Source organism: Gymnoscopelus microlampas (genome assembly GCF_963454915.1).
Source record: "Gymnoscopelus microlampas genome assembly, chromosome: 21".
Classification (NCBI taxonomy): domain Eukaryota; kingdom Metazoa; phylum Chordata; class Actinopteri; order Myctophiformes; family Myctophidae; genus Gymnoscopelus; species Gymnoscopelus microlampas.
In genome coordinates, this window is record NC_139958.1 from 18,633,118 (window position 1) to 18,643,746 (window position 10,629).

Sequence of the window (10,629 nt, forward strand, 5' to 3'; positions counted from 1 at the left end):
ATGACCAATGGGCTGCATAAAATATACAGTACACAGACGCACACAGACAGACCAACAACTTCAACTAGGCCTATATAGAATAGATTATCATGTGCCGCCACTTACAGTACTGGTGGCATGTTGGGAAGCCATGCACAATTGTGACTGAGCAAATTCTGCAAAATAATGGATTTCAATTGGACCAAACTGTCACATGTGTTTAAAAGCTGGATTGGATACAGTGATTAACTGCAGCAACATGTGGTTCCAGGTTGAACCTTTATTGATCACATACTGTACACATGCGGAGATGCATTGTTCCCATATACAGTACATCTTTCTCATCCACAAGACAATGAATAGAAATGCAATAGATCCATATAACAATACTAAAAGTGTCAAGTGAATCAGTAATACAGTGGGGTCGTAGGAGTTTAGTTAATGATGGAGTTGGGAAGTGTTAGGGGTCTCAGCTTAGCTCAGCATGTCAATAGCTTGAGGGCAGAAGCTGTCCTTGAGTTGGTTGGTCTTCGATGCGATGCTGCTCCAGGCTTCCTCTTCGACAGCTTTTTGATGAACAGGTCACGGTTCGGGTGACTGGGGATGATCTTGTTGGCCTTCATCATACACCTCATTTACAGGCAAAGATCTTTGGTATATATATCAAAAAAAGGAATAAAAAAAAATCCAAAAGGGTAGCACATCCAAAAAAAATCAATTAAATGGAGGACAAATTACTCAAATTTCCACTTTTTTTATTGGCACACCAATAAAATGAACGCTTACGCGTTTCGGCTATGAGCCTTCCTCAGAGCATCTTTGGTATATACCAAAGCCTATCCCCACCTTGCCACTAGTACAAAATGGTACATACATGGCCTCCTGCAGTAAGTTGGAGGCCATACTATAATCAGTGTTGCTAGATCTTGTTAGAGAGTGCTGTTGATTAAAGCTCCTTGACTTACCTGCAATTCCTCAGCAAGCAGAAACATCATTAAGGTACAGTAAGGTTAATATTGATGCAGACATCCACAAATGGAAATGTCCATGGTCATCTTAAACCTATGTGAGCTATAATTTATACACATCTTGGTGGTCCGGTGTAGAATAATCTTTTGCTGCAGTTTTAACAAAGTAAAAGCTAGTTCCGTCAGGAACATTCACATCATAAGTAGTAGATTTAGCCATTTCACCCGGCTCACGCTTGACAGTCACATGACTCCCATAGGAAATGAATTGAACTGGTCACGCCCCTCCGCCTCCCCCAGCGATTTTGACACGTTGTCGCACGCCCACGTGTGATTGGCCCCTAGGAGGTAGCCGTATTTAAATGGACCGCCTTGTTGAGAGGGAATGAGGTGGTGTGTGAAAAAGCGTGTTTGATTGAAAGCAATCAACAGACTGACAGCTGATTACAGCTGAGGCGTGTATGACTTCTGTGAACTAACGTGTTGCTTCATTTTACGGGTTAAGGTTATTAACACAGGCTTCGGCCGTCCAGCCTGGCAGAGGCAACTAAAGGCATGGCAAGCAGCGTCTGTCCGCTTGGAAATAAATTACTTTGATCTCAGAACCTTGGCTGTCAACTGTCCTACAGTTGAGCTTTTCACATTGATGCCTTTGCTGGGAGGACAGCAGCCAACTGGCCCTGATGGGGAGCAGCAGAGCCTGGCTATGAGACCTAGCGGGATCAGCAGCGTCCTGGTGAGGACCAGCCATCGAGCACGGCCACATGTCTGGACAGTTGCTCTCTGACCGTGTGTGAGGATGGCTGGTTTATCCTGTGTGCATTGATCAGCACAACAGGAGTGCAGTCACACCTAGCTAGAGTCCAATTAGTTTGACCCAGGCCATATGTGACTGCTTAAAATCAGTGGTTTTGATCAATTCTCAAGGATCACCCCATCCCACCTCCCCACAACAATGATAATAGTAAATAAGAAGGCATAATAATTCAATTTTAGATTAATAAATATATATATATAATAATATAAATTTAAATAAAGTAATTGAAAAAACACGGCCCCCTCACACATTAGGACAATATCAGGCGCAGACCAAGGATGTGTGTTTTCAATGAATCTAACATGGTTAAAATAGTTTGAAGAAAAAATAGAAAAAATAGAAAATAAATTAGGCAGAATATCACATTACAAACACTTTGTAGCAGGTATATATAACAGCAGATGTAAAATCAGTCTCTTGAGCAAGTGAGAGTCGTAATTCAGCAACAAATATAAGAAATATAGGTTTGTGCATATATACAGTATATATATATATATATATATATATATATATATATATATATATATATATATATATATATATATATATATATATATATATATATATATAGCACCAACGCAGCAGTAATGGAGTGTGAAGTGATAATGTCTGTATGACCACATATGTCGCTGAGACTATCATTGTGACAGGACTCATGTGGAAACTGTTCCATAGTCTGGTGGAGACACAATAATAAAAAAGCTTTAGCTATAGCTAGCTAGTTATAAGCTTGAAATATGAACCTAGCAAGCACATCTCAGATAAGACAATTCATATGAATGAATCTTAATCCTCTTAAGTATGCAATTTGATGCAGAAACCACTGCTCTATTAAGATGGCCTATCTGCTTCTTAATGGAAAAGACTACATACAACAGTATGCCAATTCCTAAATTCCTGGAGGGTTGGATTTAACAGACTTATCGTCTCCGTCAGGCTGAAGGCATGGCAGAGATGTTTTGCACTGGGTGCCAGAGCAGAACCTCTGCCCCGAATTTTTCAGATCGACCTGTAAAGCACCACCAGGAGGCCGATTTTGTCCAAACATCACGCACATCGGTACACAGTATCTCTGTAGTCATTAAACCAAACAAGTCTTTCAGATTTTTCATATTCCATCCTGATTGACTAAGATTGGCTTCCAAGTTTGCAGGAGTGGTCCGTTTTGAACAAAATGCCTCACATCATGAACACAGCGTGCGATTGCCATGAAACTTTGCACACACATTGCCACTAGGCCAAGGAAGACATGCCGTCCTACATTTTTGAAATGTCTAATGGTGGCGCTATAACAGGCCGATACGCGTTTTTACCTATAACTGGACCGATCCACGTGAAACTTTGGATAGAGGAAAAATCTCTGCCTTGCATTTTTCACATCAGCCTTTTATAGCGCCACCAGGAGGCTAATTTTTGCAAAACACATTTGAGTACTCCTACAGATTTCGTCCAAACATCACGCAAATTGGTACACATTATCTCTATAGTCATGTGATCAAGACGGATCTGTCCAATTTATCTTATTACATCCTCATTGGCGAATTTCGAACATTGCTGGCCCACAATAACATACCTGACCTGGCGGAGACCTGTGCTCCGAGGAGGACTGTTTCTAGTTTGAATTTGGTTGCTGTCACTTAACATGGAATAGGCCAGTAACAAAGAAACAGAAGTGTGTGCTAAATTGAAACATAACGGCAAATGCTAAAAAAAAAAGTAAAGGGAACGTGGAAAGGCACTTTCCAGCTTACAGAGAACTGAGTAAAAGGAACTGAAATCTCAACCATCAACAGTCCAATATAGTCTGTTTTCACAAAACCAGCTGGTAAAGATAAGATGGCCGCACTTTTGCCATAGAAAATTGCGTTTCCATAACGACGGACAGCGCCTGTCCTTATGGATGGGCCAAGCTCTGATTTCCTCCATTTCTCCACTATCATTACATTATTCACCAGTAAGCGCTGTACAGGAAAACACTGAACATGAAGGATGTTGTCATGAAGGTTGTGTGCATGCAGGTCTGTTTTCTCACATGAAGGCTTTCAAGTCAAAGTACCGATCACCAGCGACAGATGACCACCTTGTTGCCTCTTTGTGAATCGCAACCAGCAGCTATCAACCTGACTTTAATGAACTGGTAGCTAGTTCTCACTTTTGTTTTGCTGCAATAGACAGCAACATAATATGTGAGTTTGTATTTCATGGCTTACTGCAGAACAGAATTATTATTATTATTGTTATTTTTATTTTTCCTCATTTGCGATTGAAATCAGGTTTATTTCTGGGCCATCCCGCCATGCCAGAATAACAGTACAGTATCAGAGATGCTCGTAGGCCTGCGTCCTGCGTCGCTGACGCACCATATTGCGAAAGGACGCATTCATGACAACTCTAGTGCGTCCATGGGACGCAGCTCCGATTAGCTCCGATAATATATAATATTTGTCAGCTGTGATCTACATGGACTCTCTCGGTTAGGCACCGTTGGTGGAGAAGTATAACTCTCCGGTTAGACACCGTTGTACTGGAGAAGTATAACTCGGTTAAACGGCGTTGTGTGGCAGAAGCAGCAGCACAGCCCCTCGCTGTTAGTCTACGCTACACACACAGAGAGAGAGAGAGAGAGAGAGAGACGGCATGAGGACCTGCTCTTAAACGTGTTAAAACGTCTTGGATAGACCACTGTCTGGAATAATAACTGATCATCATACATACAGGTCTACTACTAATCTTTGTTGCTGTTGTCATCTTAAATTGACCAGCCAAAGTAAAATCCCCGATTTTAGAGTGTTCTCCCACTTGCTTGGAGATCAGAGTGAGTGGTGGATTAACGCATGTTGCCAATCAGCTGTGTAACATTAGCAGGTTAACGATGGCTCGTTGATCCTATGCATTTGACCCTGATTTGACCACAAAGGCAAACAAAAGCACTAATTAATGGCAGCTGTAAGTAACCGGTTGTCTATCGTCTGTGTCTTGTGTATGTTTAATAGGCAACTGGATGTTTTCTGTAGCTTAGAGATATCATAACAATTAATTCCCTGAAGAGGGTAGACCCTCTCCCTCATGCTAAACTTAAAGTGACTTATAAGGTTCCACTTCTCCTCAAAAAGACAACTTTATTTTCCTTTCTCAATGACAAGCCTAATAGTATTATTGCATGTTGACTATGTGCAATAACTGCAAGCCAATGTTCATAGGCATTGTCAGTATTTGTCTTCATTATTTCTTGAATTCCTATTTCTTTATTTGCCAATACTTCCACTGTAAGCCAGTGTTTTCAGTCTACACAATAAATAGTAAAAATAAATTCTACATTCATAAATAATACAAAATAAAATAATAATAATGATTAAAAGGTTCTATGATTAAATGTATTCTATTGGTCAAAGGTATGTTAAATCCACCTGTTGCCCACTACTAGTATTTCTTACCATAAGGTGTGCTAATACTACAGAATCATATACATTTGAAAAAATATATTTATGATTTTTTAATATATGTATATATATCGGTATCGGTCTTGAAAAGCAGGAACGGGTCGCACTGATCTAGATCTGCTATTTTCACAATATGTATCTGTGGAACTGAATCAAACTAAATTAAGTGCCTCAACTCCTAATTCCTCAGGGTGGGGGGTCCCCAGTTAAAATATGATTATTTTGGGGGGTCGCTGCCTGAAAAGGTTGAGATCCACTGCATCAGGATATAATGTACACAGTCACACACGCATAGAAGATATGGAGATTGGAGATCAAAGAAAACGATAGGGGGGGGGACGTGTAATTGGGGACCCATAAAATGTCCCTGGGACCCATCTAAAAGACCACCCTTGCATCCCAGGACCCATTACATTGAAAACCTAGCAACATCACTGCAGTATGTTTATTCTGTGGTGTTGTGTTGTCAAATAATCATCTTGAACAGTTTGTTCCCAAGGCTACTACTTGTACCCCCCTTGTACCCCACTTGTGCTACTACTACTGGTATGATCTACATCAATGCCATTTTCTGGAAGAAGAAAATGATGCATCCTATGACAGCAGATCCCAGGCCATTCTCTCGTTTGGTGTCGGTCACTACCGCTGCAATACCATGCAGCGTTGTTGCAGGTAGCCCATTTATGGACAGCAGTTAAAGGCACTTTCACACCCCCAACCCCCTAGATGCGTCCGTCAACCTGTCTGTCCCAGAGTTAGAATGCGTTGGTCCCAGAGCAATGAAGTTCGTTTCTCCTCTTTGCAGTCTGTGCATGTCCCCATGGGAATCATTGCAACCGAACATGGACAGGTAACTACAACGACACAATACTGCTGAAAAGTGATTTTCAGAATAGTTTTTGAGTGAAAGATCAAACATGTTTCCGAAGTCGTAATCGGCATTGCGCTGAAACACACACATGTGCGTATGGGCCATGTGTTTCTGTACTAATCTATAAAAGTGTATCTCCACTTCACTGATATTCTGTGTAAGAGAGATACGTCTTTGAAGTATTGAAACCCTTATAAAGAGTAGCTATATCATGAAAATGTATTAAAATGTAAATTTTAATACATGTAGTGGGAAAGCATTTAACAAAAGCCTCAAACAAATGGTAGAGCTATGGCTGCACCATAAGGAAAATAGATGAAGAACCACATAGGAAAACTCCATTAACATGCATCATATTGACCACCTGTCAAAAGGGATATCTGTTCATAGGAGACTGGAATGCATGATACACTTATACATTTGCCCTCAGGCACTTGAATGGGGAAACAAGGACAGAGGCCTGGAAATACACAAGCCAACCCTGTCTATTGAAAATGCACAGGCAAGTGTGGTGGTGATGAATAAAGTGGGAAGATAGATCACAGGCAGAAATGACAAGCCATTACCTGAGGCTGCCAGCCAAGGGTGACTCCTTCGGTGTGAAATAAACATTCACAGATTTCTCACATAGTGTGTGAGAGTATGAGTGGATCAATGATATAATATTAACCGCTTCAGCTGGTCAGAAATAACAGATCTGCAAGATCACAATGCACACAACCTTTGAAAAATCTTTTGAAAACATTAATAAAAAGGGATATTTTGAAAATGGTCACTTATGAGCATATTCAAGTGGTTAGAGAGCCTGGGGTGCCAGAGGCCCTGGTTGTCCCAGGTACGATTCCAGGCCAGGCCAGCAATGTGTCGACGTGTGTCCCTGAGCAAGACTCTTACCCCCTAATAGCTCCGAGCGCCGCACGATGGCTGCTCACTGCTCCTAGTGATTATAGGATGGGTAAATGCAGGACAAATTTCACGTATATGCAAAATATACTGTGACAAAAAAAAGGGGCTTGGCTTCGTTCTCTGGACAGGCTGCATCTCTCTCGCATACTGAGAGCTGTTATGTAATTTGATGTTCCAATGTTTCCCTTTAACCTCAATTAATCTTATATTGTTAACATTGGATCTTTCTAATGTGTACTGTACATGTAGTATGCATTTTTGCTGTACAGCGTAATCATTCAAAGTGTATAACTGGGCCCCAAAGTGTGTGTGTTCTGTAATTTGATGTTCCGATGTTTCCCTTTAACCTCAATTAATCTTATATTGTTAACATCGTATCTTTCCAATGTGTACTGTACATGTAGTATGCATTTTTACAGCGTAATCATTACAAGTTTATAACTGGGCCCCAAAGTGTGTGTGTGTGTGTGTGTGTGTGTGTGTGTGTGTGTGTGTGTGTGTGTGTGTGTGTGTGTGTGTGTGTGTGTGTGTGTGTGTGTGCAGAGTCATCCACTAACATGGAATACATTTTAATCAATGAAACATTATACTCAAAAGACCTCGGAAAGATAAATGGGGTGATGTTCTTCTGAGAAACAGTGTGTAAGATATGTCTAACTTGCTGTAGTTGAGGACACACAATAACTTTTTGATTTGTTGGGCCTACCCTTTCCATATTTACCGCAATTTTCATCAAAGCAGCAACTACCCTCCTTTAGCCTTGATTTGTCAGATGGACAATAACTGTTACAGCCACTCACAATCTTAAGTTCACCAGACGCCTCTACAGACCATAAGAGGATTTTTTTTTTACTCCTCACACATTTTTTAAGCAATAATAACAGTAACAAGAAATAAAGACAAGCAGAAAAAAAGAGAGAATGATGAAAGAATAGTCCAATAATCGTACATGTCAAGTTTGTAAAAGATGTCAAAGTTTGTCTTGCAGCCAAATTCTTCCTACTAAAGGTTGTCACTAGAACTAGATTGATCCCATCCACACCTCACGTGGTCAAACTCTGCAGTGCTACTGTATCTATGAGATGCTTTGCATCTATATGTATAAGGTTGGCTTTTTACTGAACATTGTGCAATGACAGTAGATGCATTCTACTCTGAGAGTGCGGGATGTAACGATAGCAGTATCAGTTGGTTCAAACCACTTCGGTCCAGTTGTGTTAAAGGAGCAGCCGTGTGTGTGTGTGTCTGTTTGTCTGTCTGTTAACATTAGCACACTGGGAGCTCCTCCATTTATTAACTGCATGTACTGCACTGAAATTGGTGACCTGTTGAATTATGTTACTCCAGATGTCACGGCCTTGAAAATGGTGGTTGTTGTCATGCTGTGCTAAAAAGATGATATTGTGTGACAGTCAGGTCATGTTGTCAGATGGCTCTGTTAACAGGTCCTTTTTTTATTTAGAGCGGACAATTATTTTTACCCCTTTTTCTCCCAATTTAGTCATTATGCCACTTAACCCTCTGCTAAAAACTGCAATTGAACACTATTGGCGCACCTGCCAGTGAGCCGAACTTGATTGGGAAACACCTCACACTGACAGAATTATTACATTAACGGACAATAATAAATCAACAGCTTTAAAGGGGCTACACCATGAATTTCATTTTTTTTTAGGTTTTTAGTATTTTTTGGGCTCCCCAGTGTCTCTTGTACCCAAAAAAATATATTTTTTTAACATTCAGTCATTCATGCTCATTTCATGGATTTCCTGAATGGGCGTGTCTGAACAGGCCATTTCAGAATGGCTGTGCAAGTGATGTCACTTGCACTGATTTTGCATTGAGGATGGCCAGACAGAATTGCTCAGTAGCTCCCCCCTGCCCAATAGGACGTTTTGGTATTGCAGCTGAAAAAGCTTGGAATGACAGACAGTCAGATTGTGAGAAAAAATATCTGGATGTTTTTTAGGCTTACAACCTGTTTAAAACGTATTAGGGGGCAATATTTATATATAATATATTTTTTTTAAATTCATGGTGTAGCCCCTTTAACAGCAAATATTTTGCCCAATAAAAAGCAGCGATGCGTTGTGAGATTGTAGATCAGCTATTTTTGCCTCATGACACCAATGTACGATATATTAAAAAGACTTGATGTGGTTAATTAAAATGAGTTCACATTAGTTTACATCAAGGGCTCAAATTGCTAAGCAAGAGAGAAGAGCGATGCACTGTGACAGGATCACCATAGAAGAGCTCAGAGAATATCTTGGTGCTCAGTTCTTACTGGAAATATTGTCAGTAGTAAGAGAAGTCTACAGCTGACAGCATCAGTGTGTTGATGCATCAGTAAGTTGACAAACAAAGGAAAGCTGTCAACCCAGAGCATACAAACAAGGAGAAGTATCCACACAACTCACAGGTAACACAACAGCTGCTTCCGGCGACAGGAAAGGGAGCACTTGAAGTGGAAGTAAATATATCCGAAGTAAGAGGACATATGCCATTGACAAACATAGTAGTTATAAATAACTCACAGTACAAGTACATTTAAGGAGTGGTACAGAACAGACATTGTTTAAGCACTGGCTATTCATTTAGCCTTTATTGTTTCATGTTACTACTACAGAATCATTTGATAAGGCCAAATGTTTTTACTGGGAAGCTGTGTTAGACCTTGTAACTCAGATCACCATCCACCATGTGTGTGAGTGTATCTGTCCTTCGCGCATCTTGAGAACCTCCCAACCAATTGACTTCAAAGACAGATCTCCATATGAGCATAAAGGGACACAGGCAGACAGACAGACAGACAGACAGACAGACAGACAGACAGACATAGAGATCTCCATATGAGCATAAAGGTAGACAGACAGACAGACAGACAGACAGGTGGGTTCAATGGGTACTCTGACAACAGGTAACAGGCTTTACCGGGTGGGGAATGCATTGTCTTTTTTTTTCTTTTTATCCCCCATTGTTGTTCACGCAGTGCCAATTGTCTAAGTTATCCTGGGCGCTACACTCCCTCTGCCAGCCTAGGGAGCTGAGCCCAGAGCCGAGCTCACACCTCCTTCAATGCATGAGAGCTAACAGCCTTCTTATCACCCGACAGGGGGGGAGTTTCCCCGGTTGGACGTAGCGTGTGGAAGGAACACGTTATTCCAACCAGTTATTTTCCCCTCCATCAGGCACCCCGGCCGACCCGGGGGAGGCAGTATAGAGACGAGGATTACTGCCTGTTTTTGTGAGGGTACGTACCCTAGGGGACACGGGGAGAACATGCTTCCATTTAAGCCCTATATTTATATACTTCAGCATATGACATAGAGCAAAAATAGCAGCCCTACAAGCTCACAGTGAGCTTGTACTTTGGCTGTTTTCACTTTTTTTTTAAATGTTGCAATTCTTCAGATAATATATAAATATAAATATATTTTTTTAGTTTAGAAAATTTGTGACATTTATTTTTATTTTTTAGATTTTAAATGTATTAAAAGTGTTGACCATAATGGCATGCCCAAAATAGGGACGGCCGCTAGGTTGAAAGTGGTTAACATGACTTTTTGTCTGTCCTTGATTGCTTGATTGCTTTTAACACCACAGGCCTGAACATGTTACGGAAACAGAGATGCCATTAAATACGGG